Here is a 16,283-nt window from a genome sequence, read left to right as displayed (position 1 = left end):
TGTGGGCGATTGAAATATGTCCTGATTTCCAAGCAAAACGTATATAGCAGTTTGGATTAATGGTTAAGTTGTCCTAGGGTCTAGGCGAGCCGCGCAAAATCTTTTTCCTATTTGTTCGCAGGCATAAATACATAACATATATAGAGGAGAATGAACTAGCGAGGTTCTACTTTGGCAGTCCTTGGCAGGTACAGTCTGTACGCCTTTAGCAGCTGGCGTCAGATAGTGCAAATTTACTGCCAGCAAAAAAGTTGGCCTTCCTTTAACATAACCCGAAAATGCGATACTATAAGCCATATATATGCCTGCATGGAGCATCAAGCGATAGGTGCAAGGAACTGGGAATACTTTATAATATCTGCTGTTGAAGCTGTAAGAAGGAAGACGAGACCCTCCCGTACTTCCTAATGCGACTGCCTAGTTCTGGCCAGTGTTAAGCATTTCACAGGATAGAGCTTAAACTTAGAACTCCTTTCCTAAGTATCTACTTCCGGAAACATTTTCTTTCTTCATTTTCTTAACAATAATATAATAATGTTAAGTCAAGTTGCACTATTATGCTTCTTTTATGGTTATAGTATGGCATTAACTGCCTATAAGTGTCAGGAATCTTCCATTAAATATTCTCCCAGGTGCCTCAGCCTACTTTGAACAAGTGCCAGAGACAGTCCCAGAACACCACGCTCATAGTAAAATCTGTAGACAGTGTCCGTATCCTTTGCTTCTACAGGTGATAATTTGGCCTGCAATGCTTAGCTAGTGTTACTACTATGGTCCTGAGGTTATTCATATTGAGGTTTAAATAATCCTGACTTTACTTCAATATAATTCGCACTTTTGTCGTGTTCGCGATTGTATATAAATGGAGCGATTACCAACCTTTGCCGTTTTCGGTCACACTGCTCCTAGGGCGGAGGTGAGGCAGCGCATTATGCTCGTTGCCTCTGCCCTGGACGAAACTGTCGGTCAACTTTTATTAAAAAATTGGTTTGTCAACCCAAAAAAGAGGGGCCCGTGGATCACAGGAGAGGAAGTAAATAGCTTTCCAAGTGGCCCGCTCCGTCAGCAAGTGGATGCGAACTGGGGACTCCTTACCAACTCAACCAAAAAATTCCTGAGAGCGCTTGGATCCGTATTTTCCATGAGCACCCTGGACTGTTAAACTCTTTTAGAAGCGCCAAGTATAATTCCCTCAGCCATCTTCATTCTTAAGCGTCGTAGCTAGGTTTCGGATTCCATGACTGGCTATTTTATATGAGGTTCTATGACCGGCTATTTTATGTTAGTACCACAGCAGAAAATGTGTTAAGGATTCAACGCCAGTAACTTACAGTAAACCTCAAGGAGGGATATAATTCGGTATATTCTAGGCTACTAGAGAGATTGGTCGCTTATTCAATGGCGATAAGATGAGTGGGGTTCTCAGCTAACTTTAGTAGCTACGCCCTTCTAAATTATTGTTGTATTTTTTCAGATAGGTATTAAAGTTAGCAAATTCTAATATTCTGGAAGATTTTTAGCCAATGAACCTAGTAACGGCTATGAGCCAGTATTCTACTGTCTTTTTATCTTATTGTTAACATTTTTGTCTTCAAAGATTTTTTGGATGTTGAAGATTTTAATGTTTAGATGTATGGCATACTGAAACATATAATTCAGTTGTCTGCTCGCTGTATATACTTAGATATAGGGTGACCAGCCCTTTATATCTAGACAGAAAGTTTAGATTTTAGATACAAATCACGAACTGTCGTATCTTGCCATTATAGCGTAGACTACCGTTTACTCCACGGTGCTGATATCTGACTAAAGTGTGTTTCAATAGTGAGCTACAAAAACCAATCAGTCCACATTTTTCGTCCCACACCCACCCAAATGGGGCGCATGCTCGGCCCCAACTTCGAAACTTCGAATCTCAACTCTCCGCCGGGAGATGTGGATGCTGCGTACGTTTTCGCAATTTTCCCGAGCAGCTTATACACTAGATGGAAGTTGCTGAACACTATCCACAAGCAGTTCTGAACTGATTCTGAAATTGATTCTCACTCGTAGTACCACTGCGGATAGCGTATCTGCGGTAGTCGTTCTATTGCCGCGGTCGCTTCGACATCGCTTCTTGTAGTTTGCCAGTCGCTTTCTCTGCATGTGTTCCCATATGTCCCATAGACGAGAGATGATCTCACGTTAATCCACCCCACACGCTAGCCGGTATCTTCTTCTCGGGCTTATAACGTGGACCAAGTCAATTTGAATTGTTTGAATTTCGCGGGCAGATTAGCTTCATGACTCAGGCGGTCGTTCAATTCATAAATCAGCCCCTAAATAAAGTGGCTCGGGGGCATTGGGCGATAGAGTAATGGGGCTTATCCAAAAATAATCCTATAAACAGTTGGGAACTCTCAAAAATGACATAAAGATAGTACTGAAAACTGAACACCGAAACAATCTGAGCGAACGGAAAATGCGTCGCAATATATGTGGTATAGTCAAGTGGGCCGCGCGGGTCGGCCTTGCGGAAGGTCCGGTCGTGCGAAATCCAAGTACGGGTTGGCGGGTATTCTGATTTCTACCACGTTTTCACGTTTATCCTTTTTCTGCTGCAATGCATAATTGAGTGGTCTAGTTGTTAGTGAGTTAAGGGTAAAGTGCATTCTCTTGTCCGTTGAAAATTTCAGTGAGAGCATTTACGCAGTGAGTGCTGGGGTCGTGTCGATAAGTGGTCTATGTGATAATCGGGCAGGTTACGTACATGAAGTACAGTTGATTGCAACCCCCTGGCTTACGGATTTGTGGTGGTTCGGTGGTGCGGTTCTAAGGGTAGATTGTGTATCGGATTAGTGGAAACAGATTTTGTCTCGGACGTGGCTGATTGGTGTCGTGATAAAGAACGTAAGCATTTTCATTGTATCTTTATTCAGTCTGGTCGGATCGAATGTGTGTAGTTACAAGTTCAGCGAAATTAAATATTCACACAGAAATATTCAACCTTTGAGGCGTGAGTTATTCAGAAGAATATAAATATGTTAATTCTAATTTATGGAAATACATGAAAAGAAAATTATGTCAGTTGGGAAAAATCCATTAACGGAATCTCGCGTGATGTTGTTTGTGGATCATAGATAACCCATTTAGAAGGGAAAACTATTGTAAGAATCTTCAAATTAAGGATTCTGAAACATCATGACCTGATAATTTATGATTTTTTTGTTGTATTTGTTAGTTTAGAAAAAATCTAATATACACTTAATGGCCGTTTATAATTACGTTGTAATCAACTAGTTTTTCACTCTGTATCTTTCTAAGGGCAATCTGGTGCCCTTGCAACACCCCCTGGTGAGAAGCAGTTTGTTCTCTGTTTCGGGTTCATATTTTGATGCAAAAGGATACAAAAGCAAACTATCCTTAACTTTTTTTAGATCGCTTGCGTATCTATTTTATTTGAGCTTGCCCCAGTTTTTATCTTTATTCGTTTTTCAGAAAAATAATATGATTTTGGAAGTTATCTAAACGGTATTAATTTTCCTTGAATCTTCTGATGCAGTCGTTGCCAACTTAGTTTTGATTTGATTCTACATTATAAGTGTAAGTTGGCACTCTATGCTGTCCATGATGTTGTGGGGTATAGATGGTATTAGAACTTCGCTTACCTTGACTTGGTACGCCATTCCTTATTAGTTTGCAAGTGCTCTACTCTACAAAACAAATTTCGGAACAGAGGCGCTAAGACAAAGCCTTCTAGAGCTACACCAATATCCTTTGATTATTCCAATGATTATTAGTTAAAGATGATAATGATCTGATTGTAAACCCAGATATCGTCTGTCAACAATGATAACTGTGAAATAGAGGTAAGCTAAGGCATTCAGTACCTTGGTAAATACTAAAGAGTGTTAATACTACAGGAGATTTTCAAATGACGGCATTACTATTTAAGATGACATCTTTGCCCAAATTAGAGGATAAAATTTTGTAGTAGAAAAGTCTACCGTCAAAACTACGACTATTTATATTACTCTTCATACTATTGCATTCCGGTCTGAGTCCTTCTGGCTAGTGCCAATGCGGGGAGATTTTTGATTCAGAATTGACCTTGGCTTGAGGCTTGCGTTTTGATGTGTATTCTACCAAATTTCGCAATGCTACTATAGATGGATCTTACATTCCTTCATGCGTGTGTAGCCATTGTTTGATATCACAGATTTGAAATTAGACAACCACACGGACACGAAAAATTACTTCCGAGGTCAGCTTTGATCTTATGTGAAAATTCCAATATTTTGGACCATTGAATACGAGGTTTTCTGGTTTTAAATATATGCATCGAGTTATCGTCTAACTACCAAGGTACTAATGCACGTGGCGGGATGATTTGTTCTTACATTCGGTAACCTAGGGCTGTCATCAGTTTCGAAGGAGACGTATCATTTCGTAGTTCACCTCTGCCCGGGGCGTCCGCTTATATTTTTAGGGGTAGCTAGGTCCAACCAAAAAAACCAAAAACAGCAACTGCTGTAGTCGCGGTGTTTCTAAGAGCAGAGGTGAAAAAGTGTCTGACGAGTTTGCACTTGCCCTTATGAACGAAACCGTCAGCATACACTAATTCCTTCAATTAAGGGGGTCATTCCGTGTGTCGGATTCGTGGAATCGATTCTTTTTGGCATCAATTGTATCTAGATATAGTGTAGAATATATGGGCAAAGTGATTTTTTGATATTCGGAGTCATTCGGAAATTATAGTGTTAAACATGTGATAAGTCATATGCTAGATTTATGTCGATCGCCGTAAAAGCTCGTTTTTATCGGTCCGAATGACGTTCGAAAGAGTTCGCTAAAAGGACAAGAATTGAAGCCAAGGCTGTACATGTGTTTCTTCAAGAACCCTAAGGTTTATGGATTAGGTATAGCAGATTAAGGGTCAGTTAAGGTTTTATGGCTAAAAATCGCATTCTACTTTTTAAATGCGTTTTTCTCCAAATTGCATGCAGGAAATCGGCACCATTGCCCAAAATCTATCTAACGAAATTCTTTGAAATTTTCACGACTTATTCAGAACATATTTCTACGGTCCGCAAACTAGGATAATTGCGATTCATTCAGTAGTTTTTTTTATTCATTGAAGAAGCCGTAACAAAATACCAAAATTAAAAAAGAAGTTCAACACGGCACCAAAAATTTAACTTTTAATATTTTTTAATAATTCTAGTTTGCGGACTGTAATTAAGTCTGTACGTTACCATGCCGTTTACTTTATTTTTACGATGACCGCAGCGCCCTCTGATGGGTGTATAAATTGCTCTGTATTTCAATAACGAACTATGCGATCAGGCTGGAAAAATTACTTTCCATGCTCAAGACATTATTAAATCTATGGTGAAGAACTCGTATTTGTATCTTTATCCAGTTCTTTACATAAAATTTCTAAAAAAAGCGAAAAAACGGCCTTCTTACGGGATGACCCCCTTAACTCCATCATCCCTCTAAGTTTCACTCTAAATAGTTCCATGATGCTGATAGGAATATCACCTCAGTCTGCCAATGATGAAAATTCTCGCATTCTCCCCAGGGAACATTGGGAAGCATAGGGCCTTCTCATCAAGTTTCTGCCAATGTCCTGAATGTTTGGAAGAAAATCTGAGTGTCATCGGGAATATGTAAACAAGATCTGTGGGACTGAAGTTATTTTCCAGAAATGCCATTGAGGCCTTTGTCAAGTCACAAGCCATTTAGAGGGGAAGTCGCTTTAGAACCCTAAAAGTAGTATTTCTTTGACTTTAATTTGGGAAAAAGAAGGCAGAACATAACAAACCAAACGTTTTCTTAACCAAGAGGGCCGATGCGAAATTCGAAAATTATATATAATATCTAGGTCCTTAAGAAAAATTGGAATTTCCAATTATTGGTGTGTTGAAAATTGTTTTAAAAATGTTTAGTTTTCAAAGATCCTATCCTGTTATATGAAGCAAATCCGTTCATTAATTGTTTAGTAATCTTACACGCAAAATAAAAGAAAAATAGTTTCAACAGAGAACGCCGTTTCGGTCAAGAAAAAAGAAACTTACTGAAATGTGATGTTAATGAGTCCTATCAGGTTGGTAGAGCAAACTCTCAGCCTTCTCAAAACATTCATACTACAAACCTCCTTCACCTTCTATAACTGTGACGTCGGTCGTTGCCGTCCATATGATCGGCAAATGGTTAAGTTCGGCGATCCTATCAGCATCAATATTGTTCATTCATTGGGGTTTTTGGTATTTCCCCCCAAATACTTGTACAGGAGATCGTCTCTGGGAAGATCTTTGCAAATGGGAAGAATACTTGACTCTATATCAGATGGAATGGGTGGTTGAAAGATTTTTAGGTATTAGCGGCCTCAGCCTTACTCCACCTGCACCCGCAGGAGTCAGCACCAGCGAGGCATTCCGATCGTCGCCATTATTTCCCTAAAGACCTAAAGAGAAGTGATGCTGACAGATTTGATGACTTTCTTGTAAAATTGCTGCACGTTGCATCGTACCTGTCGAGTTGCAATTTTTGGAAGAGTTGAGAAAGGAGAGTATAAGCACGGTCTTTAGTATCCCAAGTTATTTCTGGAGCAATAATGCAGTCAATAATTCATCATCATCACCAGCCTAACAACCGGTATCCGCTCTAGGCCTATTTTAGTAAGGAACTCTAGACATCAAGGTTTTACGCCGAGGTGCACCAATTCGATACTCCTAAAAGCTATTTGGTTTCCTGGCCTATGTCATCGTTACATCTGAGATAGGATCTATCACGTCTTCTTCTAGATATTGTCCTTATAGACTTTTCAGAATGGATATTCCAAACCCATACGGATAAAGTGACCCGCCCATTACAACCTATTGAGCCGGATTTTATCCACAACTATCCACACTCGTGGTATCGCTCATAAATTTCTGCGTTATATACATAGGTTGCTGAAGTATTCATCCTTCTGTAGGAAGCCGAATATTCTTGGGATGATTTTCCTCTCCTAGATAATGCATCGCTCTCAGTCGTTGATTCGCTGTTCTAAACTTGGCACGTAAATAGATGGACGGCTTAGTGTAGTTGCCTGCCACCATATTTAACCATTTCTGCTGTAGTTTCATCGGTTCCTACGTTGGTTGGATCCCCAAATCGTCGATATTCTGGATGTTGAATAATTCATCAAAATACCCATCGTTCCAATATGTCCATATAGCCAGAAATTAAATTTCCCTCTTGGTATTGGCAGAATAAGCACTGAAGTGTTATATGGCTTTATTTTCTAGCCTGTTGGCTAAACTTTGGCGCTTGGTGCGTTGCTCCCTATACTTCACGAGCTTATTTCTTTCCTCAGCGGAGTAGATTCTTCACTTAACGCAGTTCGTTATAAATCTCCATGCGTCCCTGCGTTTTTTGATATTGCTGTATTGCCTGGTATTCAATATTCCTCCATTCTGCTTCTTGCTTGCGATTATCATCGAACCAGTCTTTCCATTTTTGGAAAAACATTGATGAAAACTAATATTTTTCCAAAAAGTTGGTTACCCGGGATGAAACCTGGTGCTACCAGTACGACTCGGAAGGAAAACACCAAAGTTTGGCACATAATCAACTTTGCTAGTCATAGAAAGACTCAGGTGAGTAGGTCCAAGGTGAAAAGCATGCTTCGGGGTTTTTTTTATCATCGTGGTGTCGTTCAAAGTAGCTTCTACCTCCTGGGCAAAGCATGGCTGCCGAGTTTCACGTAGACAGCCTCGGTTTGTAACGAAAATGAGTCAACCGTGTACGAACAGACATTGCTAGTTCATGGAAGTTTCACTACGACAATCCCCCCTGCAACACGCCCATTTCCATCCGGGAGTGGCTACGCCGCTTGAAAGGGGCTGCCAAGGGACATCGATTCGACGCCTTACATGACTACCAAAGCAGTGTAATTAGAACTCTCGGCAGCATTTCGGCAAGTGATTTTCAGAAGGTGGTTCATAACTGGCAAACACATTATACACGGTTGTCGAAGCATTTTGAAAACTATTAAGGTTTCGAAATAATATAAATAATAAATTATTTTTGACATAATCAGTCCTACTTCTGATTGATTACACCATATAACATATATCTATAGCCGCCCTAATGATAACATTCTTCAGGTTGTGAATATGCGACGACTTGGCGCATTTTCATTTTGATATCATACACGGGGCGGGCTTCTAGGTTCGGTCCATTACCTCATAGAAGGCATCCTTTTCAAATTGTACGGTCTCCTCTGACATGGACATGGACGTTAGTGAGCCTGATGTTTCAAAATTCGTCTCGCAAGCGAAAAGTCTATATTTGCTTCTTTATGTTTTCAATGTTGATAATAGGAGATTCATTTTTTTGTTGACTAGGAGACCTACTCCAAACTCCTCTTTCACTCTTCTCCAGGAAAGCGGTTTTTGCCCAGCGCATTTTTTGCAATTCGGTGACATCAGCCTACGAGCTATTATTCTGCATGGAGGAAACAAATCGTTTATTTTTCTTTGCCGGATCTTTTGTTATTAGTTAATCCAGTCCAAGACCTTCTACGGCTTCATAGCACACTATGGCCATGAATTGCATAGAGTTTGGATTCAAAGGGACCAGCGCTGGGAAGTATGAACAACTTGGATCTTCAGGCCTGGAAAAATTGCCCAGGAATCTTGAATTAGGCAGCATCTGACGTGTTGCCTTGGCCTTAAACGAGGTTGCAACTGTCATTTTTTAATGTCCGAGCACCAAACATTGTTGAAACTTAATTGGTATAAACTATCATTAAAATGGTTTAAGGCCAAATGGAAGATCCTTTAATATGTCGTTGTCAGGGTGAGAACCATTATTGTTCCGTTTCAACTATGTCCAGTCAGCTCCTATTTCGTATGTATTCAAGAAAGGAAGTTGGTCGTCGTAGCTTGCCATGCCTTTGGTTCTATTTACGCATTCACGGTGTGATTCCTGTCAACAGGATCGAAGAGAACTTTACTTTTTCTTTACTCTTTAATTTTGTCGGTTTGCATAATATTGTATTAATGTTGAAGGGCTATGGTATTCTTGCTTCTAATCCAATATGACTCACTTTTTGGATACGGTATCTCCTTCACGTCAGCTAAACCTTTCGCCAGGATCTACCTAGTAATTAGTGGTAATGAGGCGGCCTCTGAGTGTGAGGGCCATTGCTTGTAGGAGAAGAACGTTAACCTCTAGAAGAAATTTTCGTTCAATTCATTCATTTTTCCACTTATCGAATTAGCATTCCAAGTAACTGATGCTAATTTATTGCTTTTTATATGATAATTTGATCACGGGTTAAGCCCCCGATGATTGAAGATGCTTTGTATCGTTCTGGTAAGCATTTGGCTTATTTACACCAGTATAGTAAGGGAGGCTTTGACATCTACGGTGGTTGTGAATGTCTATCTCTTTTAATTATTTTACTTTTCAGGGGCATTTTTCGTAACTGGCTAGAGGGTCTCCCTTGAATACTTTCTCCTCCCGCTTTTTTTCACATTTGTAGAAATGGTGGTCTCCTTCATTGTTCATACATTTTGATAGTGGTCGAAATAGTTATTTATGTAATCTCAAATCGTTGCCAATTTTCGAAATGAGATTTACTTGACCGAGGTCATTGGCATTCAATTTGCATGATTATGTGATAAATCGCTTTATTGTTGAAGCCGCTGGCTTAGTTTTCACGTAGGAACACTTTGATAAGTGTATTCGTATTTTCCTTCATTTTCAGATATGATGAAAACTTTGTTCTTATAGGCTTTCTTTACAATATGTTTAGAATGTGCTAATTCGGTATTCTATTTGAAATTGTCTTCGACTGTCTAAGACCTTGCTTTGTACTTTGTCACTTAGAATGAGATCTCTTTTCTCACTGTCTCTGCTTGAATGTCCCTGCGGATGTTTCCGTTTTTCATATAACAAGGTGCATCGGTGATCATTCGCAGTATCCTGGACGGGGCTCCCTGTAGCAACTCGATGTTAGATGTGCACGCTGAACCACAGACGTGAAGCTTCTGTACTTCACCCCCCATTTGCTCTTCAAGAGAAAATATTCCAGAATTTCATGAAACTGTACTGAAAACAGCGTCTTTATTCAAAAAATCAAGCCATCGTGCCACACTTTGTCGAAGACTTAGACCACATCCAAAAAGACCGCTGAGCAATACTTTCTATTCTCCAATGCACTTCTTTCCACATTTAGGCCCATTGTAACTTACGAAACCTTCCAAGCCTTGGGGAAATTGGCGAAATATAGAATTGCATTGAATATGTGAATCGCGAGAGTGATTGCGATACCAGGAAGTTCCTTCAACATTTTTCCCCTGATGAGGTTGTATCCTGGAGCTTTCTTTGAGTCCACCTATTCTCTAAAGACTTGAGCAGCTTGTTTGGCTTTAAATGAGAAGCTTCCCTACGATGTAGGCATAGATATTTTTGGAAGCCTTGACTCCATCTCCGGCACGTGGAGGAGAGATTCCTTTTGCAGGTATTTTGCAAATGCCAACCCCTTTTCGGCATTACGTCTTGTCCAGCTGCCGTCTGCTGATCTCAGTGCGAATTCCCATTGAGCAGGTTTCTTCAATTTTCTTGTAGCTTTCTACAGTTAAGTCCTTGAGGGTTTTACGTGAGCACCTGTCTGGAAGACTTAATTCCACGTCTTCTTAGGACACGGATTGATTTTGTGTCCACAATCAGAGCCCCGCTGTGACAAGTAACAACGGTACCAGTCTATACCAAGTGCATGGCTTAGAATGCATACTGGTGGATGCAACACCTACCTAAATCTCTACCGTTTTGAAACGCAACACCAAGCCGAGGCCCGAAGGTCTCTTTTCGCTTGAGCATCACCATAACCCCCATGAAGTTTCTACTAGGGGGCCAACCGCAAACAACCGAGCTGTACTCACATACAACGCGAGTTCACCCGAAGTATGAGAGTGCAGGGGCTATCCTGGTTCCCATGGTACCAGTATACCCCTGTTAAGGTTTCGTGACCAAATTGCCACTTCAGATGAGTCCCCTTGCAGACTCGTGTCTGATCGCCCTAATTAGGCCTTTGGAGCATTCGCCTACTGCATTACGGCCGGCAAACCAAAGTGAGTACAGCGTCTCCCGGTGCTACCACTATGGAGGTTCTCCTCGGCCACTTGGTTTTGGTTTGGCCGACAGGGTTGTCACCCCGTCAGGATCACCGCCACCTCTGAGCACCCGTAGCTTTCTACAGGGAAAAATCAGTTGATGCGATAAACCTAGTAAGTAAGTTAATCACTTAAGGACTTCATGGAGCGATCAACTTTCGCTTTACTTCGACCAGCTGTAGTATGCTATATGGTGTACTATTTTGTGTGTGGGTGTATTGCATCGATACGCCCGCAAGTTTTATAGTGACGGGGGAGTGGTCTGAAAACAGTTCATAGCGCGGGTCGCTCGTTATTAATCTTCGCCCCATGGTTTTAGTAACAGGTCCGAGATTTTTCGTCGATCTGCTGGACAATGAGTAGGCTGTCCAGATGAGATGATATCAAGTCAAGTGTCTCGGGAGTACGAGTGATCAGTATGGATCCCCAATGAGTGTGCTTAACGTTAAAATCTCCAGCAGCAAAAAATCTGTTCTTCGAATGTCTGAGAAGTCAGTTTGAACTTTGGAGGACAATATATCGCGGTGATGGTAATTTCGCTGGCCCACTCCAGTAATCGGATTGAAGTTGTTTGGAGGTAGTCTTTGCAGCAATCTCCTAGAAGATAATGATTAATTCGGGATCTGATAATTATTTCTTCCGTATGCTCAGTGTCGTTGAAGCAATATCCATCAATTTGGAAATTGTTTTTGTGAGTGATACGCGATTTGGATATGAGCATTATGCCGATTTCTTTTTCAAAACAGAACGCGTCCTACATCTAATTTATGCTATCTAATGCCATTTGTAAGATCTGGGTCTGATTACGCACAATTTCGTTCATCATGTTTTGCATTGAAATCATAAGAGTTGACAGTTTTTTTTTGCAAAGAACCCAAGTCTCCGAGGGACACATAAGGACTGGCAAGATCATAGTCTTATACAGTAACAGCTTTGACCCTATGGTGAGACGTTTCAAGCGGAGCAGTTTTTGTAAGCTGAAATAGACTCTGTTGGCTGCCAACAATCGTGCGCGTATTTCATCGCCATAGCTGTTATCGGTTGTAATTTTCGACCCTAGATAGGAGAAATTTTCAATGGTCTCAAAGTTGTAGTCTCCTATCTTCATTGTTTTCGTTTGACCAGTACGGTTCGATGTTGTTCGTTCTTTTGGTTTTGGCGCTGACGTTGCCATCATATACTTCGTCTTGCCTTCATTAACGTGCAGCCCGAGATCTCGCACCGCCTGCTCGATCTGGATGAAGGTAGACTGTACGTCTCGGGTTGCTCTTCCCATAATGTCGATATCGTCAGCGTACGCCAGTAGTTGGGTGGGCTTGAAGAGGATGGTGGCTCTTGCATTGACATCTGCATCGCGAATCACTTTCTCCAGGGTCAGGTTAAAGAGGACGCATGATAAGACATCCCCTTGTGCCGAATGGTCTCGAGAGTGATCCTGCTGCCTTTATCTGGCCTCACACATTGGTCAGGGTCAGCCTAGTCAGTCTTATCAATTTCCCCGGGATACCGAAGTCTCTCATGGCCGTGTACAGTTTTACCCTGGCTATGTTATCATAGGAGGCTTTAAAGTCGATGAAAAGATGGTGCAACTGATGTCCAGATTCCAACGATGTTCTGAGCGTATAGAGCTATACGACCTAGCAAAATAGAGGAGAATATCTTATAGATGGTACTCAGCAACGTGATTCCTCTATAATTTTTTTTTCTATAATTGCTGCACTGCGTGCTATCCCCCTTTTTATGTATGAGATAGGTAATACCTCTTTCCCAGTCGTCAGGCATTGATTTGCTGTTCCATACTTTGAGCATTAGTTGATGAACCGCTTGGTGTAATTGGTCGCCTCCATATTTAACCAATTCGGCTGTAATTCCATCGGCTTATGCGACTTATGGTTTTTAAGTCGATGAATTGCACGGACTGTTTCTCCTAAACTTGGTGGTGGAAGTATTTGGCCGTCGTCTTCAGTTGGCGGGGCATCCAACTCGCCGATGTTCTGATTGTTCAGTAGTTCATCAAAGTACTCAGCTCATCGCTCCAATATGCCCATTCTGTCGAAAATCAGATTTCCCTCTTTGTCTTGGTGGGATGAGCATCGAGGTATATAAGGCTTCATCCTGAGGTATATAAGGCTTTATCCTGCTGACTTGTTGGTAAAACTTCCGTGTCTGGTGTGGTTGCTCCCTGTACTTTTCGAGTTCATAGACCTGTTGGTTCTCCCAGGTTTCCTTTTTCCGTCTGTGAAATCGCTTCTCCGTTCGACGGAGTTCATGGTAAGTCTCTGAGAATGCAACATTACTGGATATGCAACATTCTTTCGTTTCGTTGCTAGCTTCATCGTCGAACCAGTCGTTCCGACTTTTCAGGACTTCTTCAGGACATCTTTTAGCTAGGTATAGGTACTACGGAGGGCTGTGTTGTGAATGGCTTCAGTATTCACTAACCTGATTGTCAGAGGGCATTGTACGTTGTGTAGTAATTCTAGCTCGAAGCACCATGCCAACGAGGTAGTGATACGAGTTTATATTGGCCCCCCTATATGTTCTGACATTCATCTAGGCTAAGAGGTTGCGGCGGTCGATCAGCACATGGTCAATTTAGTTGAAAAGGGTGCCGTCTGGAGAGGCCCACGTATGTTTGTAGACCGCTTTCCGCAAAAACCAAGTACTTTCAACCACCATTTCGTGCAATACTGCTAACTGAATAATCCACGGTGCGTTACCATTGGTACCCCTTTGTAAGCTATGGGAGTGGACGTTTCGCCTGAATGCGGGCTCCGTCTCTACTTGGCTGTTGAAATCTCCAAGTAAGATTTTAATAACAAAATTCATCCCCATGTCTTGCAAGGACGCATGACTTCGTTGAAAACTATTTCATTATCATATATTCTTCTAAACTTCCTTGCCAAACATGCAATTATATTACTATTCTCACTGTTGGGCTCGATGTTGATGGTACCTTTCTGGTTTGTTCATTGTTGCACTGTCTATCTAAGCTTTTCTTTTTGCTCATAACATAGTGCTTTGTGCCACATACTGTCACTATACTAATCCATTTTTGGATATCTCCGGTATTTTCGCATCTGGGAAAGCTTCGCTAAAATTCTAAAACTCTTACCGTCGTAGGGTGGTATCTGAAAAGAAACATATTCTTCCACGAATTCCATTTTGATGGCCTGAAATTCGATATTTTTAATCGCCAAAAATATGTTTTTTAAATTTATTACTGACATCTGAGACCATGAGATACCGCCAATATTATTTCTTGAGAGTTTCATGCCAAATATGATTAACTGAACATTTGATAAGGAGATATGGAGCTTCATTTGGAATTCAAACTAGCCACCCTAAATAGAATGCATACCAACCAGCTGATTCCAACATTCTTATAAATCTAGGGTCGTAAGGATGAATTAGGGATGCATTGGGCACTCTGAATAAGGCAAATATTTTGAAGTAGAAGAATCGAAAACTGATCCATTGACTGCCGCCTAAGGATGTCTTAGATTGTACTGATAAAGACTTCATTTCCAACTATGACCAACGGATGTGGGAACATAGCGGAATTAACACACAAATGAATAAATGATTAGAAGTATTGTAATACAAAGATTTCGTCCTTTCTGTGTTAGGGGGATCTTTCCCTCTAGCAAAGGCGGAAATTAAAAAATCAGCAGCGGTTTGTTCTTTCTGCGTTATCTTTCCACTCGTTAATGTTGAATCCATTATTTGAGGGCACTTGGGGCTAGGGTAAAAAAGACAAAATGTTTTGAAATCAGTTAAGTGATTCCCTCTTTGTGATTTATAGGTTGTATCTCTGCTGCCTTCAACTGCCTACCTTCCTCGCTTCTGAGCTCAAAGTAACATTTTAAGCGAAAATGCTCCCCTAGGAGCTGCCAATGAGAAAAGGTTGACATCCATCAATTCTGTCTGTTGTTACGGCTGATAGCGTATTGGGAACGCATCGAATATCGCTATTGATTTATGCGTATGAATAACAAGAATCGACATAACGTTGGGCTACGTTACCTTGCGGAACGCACGTTCTAAACTCCCTGGTAAGTTCGATTCCGTTCAATGCAACATGATAACCCCTGAGCCGACAATCGATCCAAACCAAACAGCACCATCGTTCATCTGTTGATCTGCGGATTTATCTGTCGGACGACAATTTACGATGAGAGTATCTATTACAGAGCCCGTCAAAGCGCACTTCATCTTATCAATTTTCCTCGTAACTTCCTTTTCATAGTATTCAGTTGTGTCGTTTGTTTATTCGCTATATTTGCTATTTTGTTGGAGATAGGTTGTAACATGAGAGGATTGCCAATGAAAATTTTACGATTATGCTCACTGCTCCTTGGAAGTATCATGACCCGACCTAAATACTGTTAGCTGGAGGGTGTGAGATGTAACAAAGTTGCTTGCATAGAAGAAGAATTCGTTCCAGCTGACTGGGGCCCTACACTGAGCTAGCTTGCCGTGCAACGATTGTATTAGCTGAAATAGCAAGTCATATCCGAGCTAACATGATTATGGACTGTAGTAAAACTCCCTTCAGGAGGCAGCGTCATTGCTGCGAGGTGCTATCTCTCCTGGGCTGATAATAGAGTAGGATTTGGTACAGATCGATATTACACGACAAGGGTACTGCTGAATAGATAGTTTATGTCTACTTTTCCAATTCCAGGAGCGACTATTGTTTGAACTACGTGGAGTCTGTTGGTGTACTGTCTATTCTCCGTGCACTACTCGCACACTCCTCCAAGACCAACTTACGATGCGTTCACCTTGCTACGTTTTAGTGGTGCCCACGCTTTCATTTCCTTTACGGGGAGATCCTTCCTCTTACCCCCATGGCCACACTTTAAATCAAATTGGATTACGACCGACGTCGTTTGTCCTCTGGTCCTCCCCTGACGTGGGCAAAGACAAACTATGTACACTATTTCAATCGATTGTATTGACAATCACATTATCGGATCGGGAATCGCTCTTATATCGGTTCAGGGAGTATTTTTGCGCTTCGGTGGTAATCTCCTTAATTAGTAGCCAATAGCCAATAAACTAAGGGAAATTTTATTAAGTGGCAAATTTATTCTGTCGGCAATAGACCGAGCGCGATAGTGGACTCAC

At 41.2% G+C, this 16,283-nt stretch overlaps 1 protein-coding gene across 5 annotated transcripts in view; it reads left to right on the top strand.

Moving 5' to 3' along the window:
- The window catches only part of LOC119657248, a 302,733-nt gene that overhangs the window by 77,167 nt on the left and 209,283 nt on the right, over window positions 1–16,283 (top strand). For 2 of the 5 annotated variants that reach the window (XM_038064097.1, XM_038064070.1), the window contains exon 1: window positions 2,065–2,995. The exons of 1 other annotated variant lie outside the window; for it this stretch is intronic. The gene's annotated coding sequence lies outside the window, so the exon portion shown is untranslated. Of the gene's footprint in view, window positions 1–2,064; window positions 2,996–16,283 lie in introns of those variants that run through there. 2 more of the 5 variants (XM_038064088.1, XM_038064105.1) reach the window with 2 other exon arrangements.

This window comes from Hermetia illucens, chromosome 1, assembly GCF_905115235.1.
Source record: "Hermetia illucens chromosome 1, iHerIll2.2.curated.20191125, whole genome shotgun sequence".
Classification (NCBI taxonomy): Eukaryota; Metazoa; Arthropoda; class Insecta; order Diptera; family Stratiomyidae; genus Hermetia; species Hermetia illucens.
Note: the sequence above shows the minus strand (reverse complement) of the source record. Positions and strands in the feature narration are given on the sequence as shown.